Raw genomic sequence first — 12986 nt, forward strand, 5'->3', positions numbered from 1 at the left:
TACCTTTTTCCATTTTTTCTTGGGAAAAAAAAGTTTATCAAATATAAGAGGTAAGCACTGATTCTTCATGTGCCTCAGATAATAGTGACTTGTCCTTGAACCATTTACTGTTTCCTCCTATAATCCTTAACTCAGAGCATCAGATACAGATGGAAGAGAGGATATCTATATTATTTCCTCCAAACTATCCCATTTCTCCTTCCAAGGCTCTCAGTTACTGTTTGGTTAATTTGCTTTGGGTATTCTGCTTCCAGCTTAATTCCAGGGATGAAATGCAGGACCCTGGATTCTCCATTCACCAAATTCCCCTCCTTGACTGGAGTGGCCCGTAGAAATCTGTCAAGAATGGTCATTACTGAAGCTGGACCACATGGAGAGAATCTCAGAATTCCTGATAGAATGTGAGGAATGAATACCATGTACACGGAACATATATAACACAGGATCTGTTGGCATTCACGCTAAAACTTCCCTTCTTATGGAGCTAGTGCAATGGAAGTCAAAATGGAAAGGTAGAAACTGGATCTTCGTGATATAATAAGTGACAGGATCCCTTTTCCTTAAACCTTTTTTTCATTAGGTAAGCAACCAGATTCCCTTTACTATTTAATTCAGTGCAAGCTGAGGTTTCTGGTAATTGCAACTAAAAATTTGCCAGAAGATTTTGTACCCTCTTACACTGTTGTTGGGAATGCAAGCTGGCACAGCCACTCTGGAAAACAGGATGGAGGTTCCTAAAGACATTAATAATAGAGCTACTCTGCAACTCAGCAATTGAACTACTGGTATTTACCATAAAGACACAGATGTAGTAAAAAGAAAGGGCAGGTGCACCTTATTGTTTGTTGTAGCAATGTCCATGATATCCAGACTGTAGAAGGAGATGAGATGTCCTTCAACAGATAAATGGATAAAGAAGATGTGGTTCATTTTGACAAAGGAATGTTACTCAGCCACCAGAAAGGATGAATGCCTACCACTTGTATGAACATGGATAGAAATGGAAGGGATTATGCTAAGTGAAATAAGTCAAGCAAGAAAGACAATTATCATGTTTCACTTATATGTGGAGTATAAAGAATAGCACAGAAGACCATAGAGGAAGGGAGGGAAAACTGAATGGGAAGTCATCAAAGAGGGAGAAAAACCATGAAAGACTCTGGACTCTGGGAACAGAACTGAGGGTTACAGAAGGGAAGGGGGTCGGAGGTTGGGGTAACTGGGTAATGGGTATTAAGGAGGACATGTGTCACGATGAGCATCAGGTGTTATAAGCAACTAATGAATCATCGAACACTACATCAAAAACTAATGATGATGATGATGATAATGATAATAATAATAATAATAAATGAAAAGAAAACTCTTAGAATTGAAAAAAAAAGATTTTGTACTCTTTCCCAACCTAACAAGTTCAACAAAATTGAAAATAACCCCATTTTATTTTTTGGCCTGCACAGTCTCATCATAGAAAATATAAAAGAACCATTATTTAAAATGGTCTGTTTCTTACGTGGAGAACCATGAAAAATGCAAGCCAATATGGTAATATCAACCTTTACCCAGGGAAAAGTTCACTATTTTCTTAAGATTGTCAAAAGCATTTTTTAAATTTTAAGCCATTAAAAATCATATACTTTATGTGAAGTAAAGGATTTCAATTCAATTATTTTTCAATTCAATTATTTTTTCAATTCAATTCCAATTTCAATTCAATTATTTTTCACTTCGTTACTATCCTGAGAGAGAACATGATCTTCTTCAGGAATGAGTGCAGAAAATGGGAAGGATCATTAGGCACATACATATGCACACATACTACGCAAACATATCCACAAACCGTAATAAAAATATTTGTAGCCACTTGATCGCAGTGATGGTTTATACATCTGAACTAGCTGTATATGTTCACATGCCTTCCATAAACCATTCCTCATCATAAATTATACCATCTTTGAATCCGTAATCAAAAAACCTCCAAACAAACAAAAGTCCAGGACCAGACAGATTCACTGGTAAATTCTACCAAGTATTCAGAGATTTAATTTATCAATACGTCTCAAACTTCCAAAAAAATTGAAGAGCAGAAATGCTTAAATTCATTTTAGAAGGCCAGCATCACCCTGATAACAAAGCCAAAAAGTGGTAACAAGAAAAAAAATTACAGGCCGATATCCCGGATGAACATAGATGCAAAAATCCTCCACAAAATGTTAGCAAACCAAATTCAACAATACATTAAAAGGATCATACACCATGAGAAGTAGGATTTATTCCAGAGAAGCAGGGATGTTTCAATATCCATAAATCAATCAACATGATATATCATATTAACAAAATTAAGGGTAAAAATCATAAGATTGTCTCAACAGATGAGAAAAAGTATTGATAAAATTCAGTATCTATTTATCAAAAAAAAAAAACCAAACAAACAGAAATGCCAAGGGTTATAGAGGATATGGAGAAAGAGGATATGGAGAGGGTAAGGTGAAACGCCCCTCAGGTGTTGTCATTGAGGATATAAATTGGTGCAGCCACTATGGAAAACAGTATGTCGTTTCCTCAGAAACAAAAAAATAGAACTACCCTGTAATCCAGCTCTTCCACTTCTGGGTATTTGAAAATATATTTGCACCACTGCATCCATTGCAACATTATTTAAAACAGCCACGATATGGAAACAATCTAAGTGTCCATTGACAGACAAATGGATAAAGAAGCTGTGTTATACATGTATACGCACACAATGAAATACTACTCAGCCATGAAAGGGAAGGGAATCTTGCCATTTAGGACAACATGGATGAAACTTGAAAGTAATATGCTAAGTGAAATAAGTAAGGCAGAGAAAGATATTATGTATAATATCACTTCCATGTGGAATCTAAAAAAGCCAAATACACAGAAACAGAGAATAGATTGGTGGTTGCCAGGGGCTGGGTGGTGAGATAAATAGGGAAGATGTTGATCACAGGGTAAAAACTTCTGCATATAAAATAATTTCTGGGGGTGCTTGGGTGGCTCAGTGGGATAAAGCCTCTGCCTTCAGCTTGGGTCGTGATCTCAGGGTCCTGGGATTGAGCCCCACATCAGGCTTTCTGCTCGGCAGGGAGCCTGCTTCCTCCTCTCTCTCTCTCTCTCTGCCTACTTGTGATCTCTGTCAGTCAAATAAATAAATAAAACCTTTAAAAAAATTAAATAATTTCTGATGGTCTCATGTACAGCATGGTGACTGTAATTAACAGTATTATATTGTACTGGGAGGTTACTAAGAGACTAGACCTTCAATGTTCTCACCACAAAAAAGTAAATAAGTACAACAAAAAGGATAGTTATGTGCAGTGAAGGTTGCATTAACTATCCTTATGTTGGTAACCATTTCACAATATAAACGTAGATCAAATTATCACATTGTATAAAATGTAAACTTACACAATGTTATATGTCAATTATATCTAGAAAACAAAAATGTTGACATCATTTCTTTCTGGCCCCATGGTTTCTGAATAGAAATCCTCTGTCATTCGAGGTGTTTTCCTTTCTGGGTAAGTGTGACTTTTTTCTTTCAGCCTATGATATTTTTTTCCTTTTTTTTTAGTGCTCAGAAATTTTAACAGGATGTGTCTTGACATATATTCTTCATGATTATGCTGTTGGGGGTCTGCTTAATGTGAAAATTTTTGAGCAATTAATTGTTCAAAATATTTTTCCTCTCCATCCTCTCTCTGCACTCTTTCTAGGATTCCAGTGGCACAAATGTTAGATCTTTGGTTTGGTCCCATGTATCCCAGATACTGTGGGGTTTTGTTGTTACTGGTTTTGATTTGGGGGTTTTGCTTTGTTTTGTTTTTAACTAATTTTCTCATTTTGGTTTAGATTGGGTAATTTCTTGCCTCTGGTCTTTCCTCCTTTATCCTTCCACTCTCCTCCTTCCAGACCTTTCCTAGCCAGCCACCCCATAGGGCATCCATGTCCTTACTTCAACCACTTCCCCAGCCACATTAAGTCAATGACCATTTGTGCTCTTTGAGTGTCTACTAACTAAACATCTTATTTCATTATGGTATGTTATGGGAGCTGTCCAGTTTAACTTACATCAACATATGCTGCAAAACTGGGCAGAACCTGGAGTCCTTTCTCTGCTATTTGCTGGTTGGGAGGCCCTGTGTCTTTAATCAGATGTGGTAAGAAACAAAGACAGGAAAGCTTTATAATGCAGTGAGAGGTTTTTATTATATGCATAGTCCCCTGGGAACAGAACATACAGCATGCCACATGGCCACACAGGCAGTACGGAGGTGAGAAGAGCAGACAGAGGGAAATACTGCTGGTCTGTATTTTTTACTGTGTATTTCATGAGAAGTAATGGAGAAGCAAAGTCAACAAGCTACTTAGACATAAGATTGGAGAGTTTGAAAATTTCAGCAGGCTGCAGACTATAGCTGTGCCCTTGTCCTCTGGTACCCAGGGGGTATTTGGGTAAAAGGAAATGTCACAGATTGCTGGTCTCACTGAAAGGAAGAGAGTAAGGATTTGGACTCAGGATTGTCTGGCTTGCATCTCAAATGTATGCCTTTGGGCAAGTCTTCTACTGCCTCTGGGAATTAGCTAATTTTGGGAGAGGCACTCCCTTCAGGGCTGGAGCAGCAAGAATGCAGAAATAAGAAAATGCATTAAATATAAAGCGTCATGAGACTGAAAATAGATCGTGAAGTGGTGTCTGCCAAGAGTGGTAAGTATTGTGGAGATTTGAAACTCTTGTCCCATAAATTAAGAGTGCCTGCTGAATCTGCTTGGGTCCAATATTAAGAAAATACTTTCTCCTTCCTGATTTGACTGATGCTGGGCTCCACCAATCTTACAATCCGGTGTGTCTGACATTTCTGGTTTAGGATGAACAGCTCTGTCACACAGTTAATTGATGTGCTGTGGACAGGTCAACCAGGGCCTGTGCTATGCTGGGAACTACTCGTTGAACACTGAATAGGTTGTTTTTGAGAAGGGTCAAGTCTTGCTGAAGAACCCGGAAGTCTATGCTATGAGTCTTCCTCTGGGCTTGCCAGCGTGTCCACACCATCCTTCCCAGACACAGATGCACGTACCACCCAACGACAGGAGAGGTCATAAGGCCCACGTGATAGGACCACTTGCATCATGACCTAAACCTGACACAGGGTCTCTCCTGGCATGCACCCACTGTAAACTAGTGACTCAAAATTCGCTGATAAACAGAATGGTGTAGCTTACCCAAGTGTGGAATGTGTTGTCTCAACACTCAACACTCAAACAAGGTAGTGTGCTTCAACCTTAGTGGTCAGAGGTACAAGATACAAGTATTTGTCCTTTACCTCCACAAGGATGTGCCTGCATTCCTCAGATATCTGGACCCCTGACATAGACACCAGGGAAGGGGGGCCGCATGAATTTTTGTGTGGTTTGAATCCCACTTTTTGAGCACATGTGTTTTTGCAAGTTAGTGAAGTCCTCACCAATTCTTGCTCATTGTGTGCAATTAATAGGATGTAATTGATAGAGTATGACCTGGCCTGATGCTCTGGGGGATGTTTATACAACACACTGCAGCAGAGAGCAGAGAGTTAACGTAGCCCTGGGCTACGACTGAAGATGTGACCCCCTCTTCACTGCAGCGAAAGGGAATTCCACCAGAGGACTGCATTAGATCATATGCCATGCCCCCTGCTGGTAGACCTTGTAGTTGGCCCAGCATGGGGTAAGCACTTTCAAAACCTCCACATGGCCAGAAGAGGGAGACTTAACACACCCAGAGAAGAATATGCCCGGGTAGGGAGATTTTTCTGACAAACTTAATTTTTGAGTAGTTAAGCAATATGAATGCCCCATAATTTGAATATCTTCTTCCTCTTAGATCTGAAGTGTTTCTGCCTTTCAGAGTCTTATACCAGAGTCTCTGGGTGTGTGGCATGAACACACTGGACCCATCAAAAGCAGCAAGATGGTGACTCCATCACAGCTTTTTGGCCTTCTGCTCCTCTGGGTTCCAGGTGAGAATATTTAGACAAAGGAGGTTAAAGTGGGGGTATGATTTTCCATCCCTGATTTTCTTTCTTCATTGGGAATTCATCCGCAGATGAAGTTGGCTTATTTTATAATAAGTAGTATTCTCTGTCCTACCTAAGTAGATACTAGTGACTTCCATGTACATATCCTGTGACTCTGCTGACGTTTCCTGTGTGGTTTCAGCCTCCCATTCGAGGTTGTCCTGACCCAGTCTCCTGCCATCCTGTCCATGGCTCCAAAAGAAGGAGTCACCATCACCTGCCGGGCCAGTCAGAATATTAACAAGTGGTTAGCCTGGTATCAGCAGGAGCCAGGGAGAGCTCCTAAGCTCCTGATCTATGTAGCATCCAAGTTGGAAACTGGGGTCCCATCGCGGTTCAGCAGCAGTGGGTCTGGGACAGAATCACTCTCACCACCAGCAGCCTGGAGCCTGAAGATGCTGGGACCTACTACTGCCAACAGTATAAAAGCTACCTACCCACAGTGTTACAGGTCAGAGCATAAACCACCAGGGAAGCAGATGTGAGGGGCTGGGCTGCCCCCGCTGCTCCTCTGATGCCTGCAACTGCTCAGACAGTTTCTCAGAAGCAACCCTACTTTGTAGGTCACTGGGGGCTTTGAGAGAAGGATAAGGAAGCTCCTTGGCCCCCTGACTGACTCCCTTTCCCCCCAGATCATTAGACCTCAAGAGTGTGGGTGATGGCATCTGCTGGAGTTTGTACAGAAAAGGGAAGCCACTCTAGGTTTTCCAAGCAGGGATTGCTTCCAGAAATGAAGTAATGTCTAAATGTCACTCTCTCAAAGGCCTGGGGATATAATAAGGAAAATAGACACTGGAAACAGTGATTCCTCAGTGATCCCCTGTAAGTCAGAGAATATACCATTGGAGATACAGGCTGCCTATCCACGTAGTCCTCAGGCCTGTCTAGGAGGGCCAGGGATGGAGGGGCTGATGCTCTAGCCATCGCAGACCGTCCCTGGGTGATTCTCTGGTCCCTCACTTATCACTCACCTGCCTGCAGGTGCTGATGGAAGGCATTGAACCCTCCTCTTCTGACCTCCAGATCTAGGGTAAGGTGCCTCATGAGCAACTCTGTAGGGAACCATAGAGGAAAGGGGGCTCTGGGAAATGTGCTTCCAGAAGAGATGGTGGTGATGGGAAGCTGACAGAAAACAGCCTGGGATGGTCACTGTTTTTACATCTCTCAGAAATTGGTCAGTTAGGGGAAGGCCCCAGAATATGTTTGAATATGCTTCTAGCTACCATCATTCGGTCTTTATTCATAACAAGGAGATTTTGTTAAGCAACTGAGGGAACAGAAGAATGAGGAAATTGTTTCATGTATATAGAAATAATTTGGCAATGAAGGACTTTCGTGATTAAAAAAATTAAATGTGGATGAAGCATTGTTTTTCCTTAATATAAGAATACCTTGTTGCTTAAAATTCTCTATAAGTCAGAGCATTATCAACAACCCTGAAAGCTTATGACAAATGCGAAATAGCTGTTCCCACCTGATACCTACTCACATGGCTTTCCATTTTAACAAGATGGTAGGAGCTGCGTAAGGTTTAAGATGCTCTGCTGTAGTGCATTTTTACTACCCCTAAAGTAGTCTCTCTTTAGTTTTCTAACTTCATTTAAGAAATTTCTATTGAAAGCCACCTGTTGGATTAAATCCACAGGTTGAAAACGCTTCCAATTTTACATTCTAATTCATACAAAATTAAATCACAAACTTCTCTTAGACTGCAAATATGGAAAAATAATTATTTGGAAACAACATGACTATGTATCTTAAAAATTAAATATAATAATGATTTGTAGAAATTTAAAGAATTACAAAGACCACAGTAAAAATAGATCAATATTATATGCAATTCTGTCAGAATAACTGGACTTAGATATGCTTGTTTTGTGGATTCTGTACCCTCCTACAGCTTGCCATGAGACTGACGTGCTATGGTTAGTCACCACACTCTGTCTTGGCCTCAGATCAACCACAATCCATAGACTGGAGAACCGTGCATCTCCCTGCAGAAGAACCACACAGCTGAGCCCTGTTTGCATTATCCAAATAATTGTCAACGTGAACATCCATTACTATAGGAACAAATGCTTAGTATGAGAAGCCACTGAGTTTTTGAATGGTTTGTTAAAACAGTGTGTAAAATATGACTAGTACAGTTTTTACACATTTCTGCATAGAAATTGACAGGTTTTATTAAACATGATGGCATAAAAAGGAGTACTTGGAAATCCATACATAAGAAGATACAAAACAAAGAAATGTTTTTAAAAAATATTTGAATTAAAAGTGTAAAATTCACCCCATTGTAGAAACATCTAACTGAGATTCCTTAGAGTAATGGTGACAAATTCTGTAGATAGTTCAGACTTATTAAATGTGATCAAATCTAAAGTTCATTCATATATATTCATTCATATGTATGTGAATGTATATCCATATGTATATATATGTATATATGTATAATATGCATACATGTAGATACATATTTTTGATGTGTTTATACAATTATCTTATGAATTAAATGGATTAATATGACTCTAGTAACTCCCCATAAAAAACTGGTGTCCAGGACCAGATATGATTCAGTACTAACCTGGCTTGAGGAATTTTCTTTACAGTCTTTGTTTCTATACCATACACCAATTAGTATACTTACCTGAATATATGTTTTCTCACTCAGTGGAGTTCCAAACGGTTTGAATGGAGTTATTTTTTCCTACAAACGATTACATCCCATGAAAACCCCATTATCTCTATGTCCACATTCATGTGATGAATTCCAGGTATGAGATATCATCCAATCTTTTTTTTTTTCATTTTATGGTGAAATCTATTAATACTCTTATGACATAGGTCACAGTTCTTGTAATTTACAGAGAAAATAATAGCTAAATGAAACTACCATAACAAACGTAAAACAGAATGATTGAGAAATGAATTCATGGGTAATACCATTTGTACTCAAGTGGATCATAAGGGACAGTACTCAACCTTCTGAGAGGAAGCATATCAGAATCTTGTGGAGGGGCAGTTATCAAGTTTGATCATTTAACAATATATGCTAAAATCTCAATTTCATCCTATAAATATTAACATTTGTTTTATCGACAGTTGGCATGTCTCTAAAATATCAGTTGAATGATATCTCTGGCCTTATTGGTGAATTAGAGGGTAAAATTATAATTTAGAGATGCATAGTCAATGTGTTAAATATTTTAGACTGTTCCTTAGGTAATCATTCCCCCATATTTTTTACATAATTAACCCTGAAGAAACTTGGATGAAACTGGAACAATTTAACAGGTTGTTCTGTAGCCAAAAGAAACCAAGCGTGAAACAAGTCAACCTATGTCCTAAGAACTTTTAGCAGAGAACCCTAGTGCATAGACCATTGGGGGATATATGAACTACATCATTTCCCACTTTCCCAGATAAGGTAAGCGACATGGAGACTTAGAAAGACACATTTATTACCAAGAATGATATATTGACTAGTCAGTTACCTAGAGATACAAAAACAAGAGCTTTCAATTCCAGATGAACCCAGATATTTCCTTATTTTTATTAATTATCTCTGGAATTGAGGACAAATTTATGTCTGAATTTGGTCAGAGAATTTTACTGGTATGATGCCACTTTGCTGCTCTTCTCAAGGATGATTTTGAGAAAAGGGAATCAAAACAGTACATAAAATTCAAGGGTTATATATGATGAAAGTAGAAATAGTCAATTCACTGGCATAGACTACTGGTTTTGACAAACTATCAGACCTAGAAAAAAATAAGATCAAATGATTGGAGTCAAAGTCATTTTGGAAAGAGCTGAAAAATGGGCCAAGATTGAAAGTAATAGTTTCCCAGGGGATGCTGATCAAAGGGCCATTATCAAACAGAAGGCTGTCCATAATTACATGGTCCTATAGGTAGATGTTGGTTCCTGGTATGGTCTGATGATCTGTTCCCCACAGATTCATATGTTGAAATCTTAAACCCTAAGGTGATCATATCATGCAGTTGGGCCTTTGGTAGGTGATTAGGTCATGAGGATGGAGCACACATGATGGGACTAGTGCTTTAAAAAGAGACTCCACAGAGCTCCCTGGTCCCTTCAACCATGACCAGACACAGCAGGAAGGCACCATCTGGGAAGCAGAATGTGAGTCCTCACCACATACTGAATTGGTCAGCAACCTGATCATGGACTCCATAGTTTCCAGAACTGTGAGAAATATATTTCTGTTGTTTATAAGCTGCCCAGGCTAAGGTTCTTTCTGGTGTAACAACCCAAACAGACTAGGACAGTCACCTTTCCCAGCTTTCCCAGGAAGACTAATGAACAAATGTCATGACATCAGAGATGGAAGTCCATGTGTAGGCTCAAGGATGTGGATTCATCTAACTGAAGGTGTCGGGATTACTAGCACATGTTCTGTGATTGAGCCATTTGATAAAAGAAGACATTATGGCTACTCAAGCAGAAAGGTATTTATTATCAAGAACTGGATAAATAAAAAATGTGCAGAAAGACCAGATGAGCAGGCTCAGGCAACTCCCTTTTTCAGTCCCTCAAATACCCTAGTATTTTCTATGATCAGAAAAGCTATTGCTCTGGCAAAGGCCATCTGGCAAATCAGAAAGCTATGTGCTTCAGACTGTGCTGCCTGGACCCCATTCCAGAGAAGTGAGCCCCTCTGGCTATATGTTTCTCCTTCCCTCTCTCTGTGCCGAGAACCACTCTATAGGATCGCACTGGATAGTCAGAGTCTTAATGGCACCTGCAGGAAAGAGCGCCAAGGCAATGTAGTTTAGCCTTTCCAGAACCTTCCGCACAAAGAACCTTGAGGGAGCCCTGAGGACAGAAATACTAAAGATGCTTTTTCACAATAACTGCATAAATCAGGTGTACATTTATGATTGTTAAATAATTTCACTTTCTCTACTCTTTAATTTTTAAAATATTGTTAAGCAAAACAAAATTGTTTTGTGACCAAAATGATGTCACTATGTTAAGGCTGTGTGTTAGCAAACCAAGACTTAACACCTCACCTAAATGCAATTTCACCCCCAGGAATGCGATCTTTAACCAGCAGAACTGGAATTTCCTGGTCAGAACTAGTAGCCAATCCACTGATAGACCCCTTTCATTCCTTTACAGAGGGCAACTTTCCCTAAAACAATGCATTCTTTGGTAATAATTTTCTTTTTTCTGCTCTCTCTCTGCTTTTTAAAACCTTTCTTTTTCTGCAGAGCTCCCCTCTACCTGCTTGAGGAGATGCTGTACGATTCATGGATTGTTTAACAATGCCATTTAGATCTTCACATTTACCAGACTGAATTTCATTTTTTAACAAAATTTTTAAAGAATCTATTGGGGGGATTGTCATCTTTATAATTGAGACAATACTTGGAATGACATTCAAATGAGTTTTTGACTCTTCCAGAAAGATCATGAATCCCTAGGAGGGGAGATAAACTGAAGGGAGTTGAGTTCCCCCATCTTTTGGGTAGAGGTCAATGTGCTGTTATGTATAAAGGAAACATTTCCATTATAGGAGATGATCGCACATGCCTTGATGTTCCAAGGAGTGGGAGCTCAAGTATGGGGAGATGCATGTTTATGATGGAAAGCCCCAGGAGGGTCTGGGCCAGAAATAGCCCAGCAACCATGGAGCTGGGTGAGACAAACCAGAGGTCATAAACAGCAGGGAGACAGTTGCACATCAAAAGGCCAGATCTCCCAAGCCCTGGTGGCAGTGCCCCAGTTCCTCTGAGACCCATAGTGAGACGGGGCTCTATCCAAGTTGTATCTGTATTTTGATTCTTGCATTATTTCTAGAGACTTTGCTTGGAGCCATTTCCTTCTCAATAGTTTGTGAACAATTCAGTACTGATAATAAATCCCTCTCTGCTTAGTGGCCTTGATATTTGCAACCAAGAACAGTCATCAATCCCCACTGAATGGTTGTCATAGCCTCCCTGTCCCTGTGGTTGGAAGTGCAAGAAAATGAGCCCAAGGGAGCCATTGACTTCTTACATCGCTGCACTGTTTCATGTACAAAAGGGAGGACGGTAACACTCCTAGGTCCACCAGCAAAGATGGATAAGAGGCACCTTCCACAATAGTTTTTCACCATAAGCCCTTTTAGAACCGAGCACATGATGGCAAGGAGACAGCTATGCAGAGCCGGCTATTATCCCTGCTGCATTTACCAAGAGAAGCCAAACACAGAAGATCACTCACTCTGTAGAATGTCATCTTCTATGCAGGAAATAGAAGGCATTTTTAAGTTGACAGCTTTTGTTGTTAAAAAAAAATTCAACTGAGTAAATTTGAAGACCTCAAGGTCTTTATTAAAAGAATAGAGTATTTTCATCCAAATGTTCTAATCAATACAAAAAATACAAATAAAAATTTTGAAAAATAAAAATTTCCAAGTGTTTTAACAAAGAACTTGCTGGAAATATCTGTTCTCCTTCAAAACAGACAATCTCCCTATGCAGCAAGCCGTCCAGGAGGAAGTCACAGAAACACGTGACAATGAGGGCAAAGAGTCAAGCAAACTTCATACATGACAGTTATGGGGAACATCCGGCCTTAATAATATGGACAGTGTCACAGTCCTTCCCCAATAATAAAACACCTAGTGACTTACCTTCCTGGAGGTTCTCCTCAAATGTGAGGTGATAACTAAGAAAGAAATCTAACAGGTAACTGCATATAAGATGTGTTATGTTTGTTATAAACCGCTGTTTCTTATTGTTTTCCCCTTCACCTAGATTTTTGCCTGGGGTAGGTGTGGTCCAGCCTGGAAAGTGTGAGGGAATATAGGGAATGGCTTAAACTATTTACGACATACTGACAATGTTCCTTTCCTCTTTTTCATTCCTAATTCATAATCAGCCCTGAGGATATAGT

The 12986-nt window shown here is 39.6% G+C and overlaps 1 pseudogene; it reads left to right on the forward strand.

The window, feature by feature from the left end:
- Positions 1-4689: 4689 nt before the first annotated feature.
- On the forward strand, positions 4690-7264 carry LOC116858953 (annotated as a pseudogene).
- Positions 7265-12986: the final 5722 nt, after the last annotated feature.

Source organism: Lontra canadensis, unplaced genomic scaffold (genome assembly GCF_010015895.1).
Source record: "Lontra canadensis isolate GAN:19392208 unplaced genomic scaffold, GSC_riverotter_1.0 scaffold144, whole genome shotgun sequence".
NCBI classification, from domain to species: domain Eukaryota; kingdom Metazoa; phylum Chordata; class Mammalia; order Carnivora; family Mustelidae; genus Lontra; species Lontra canadensis.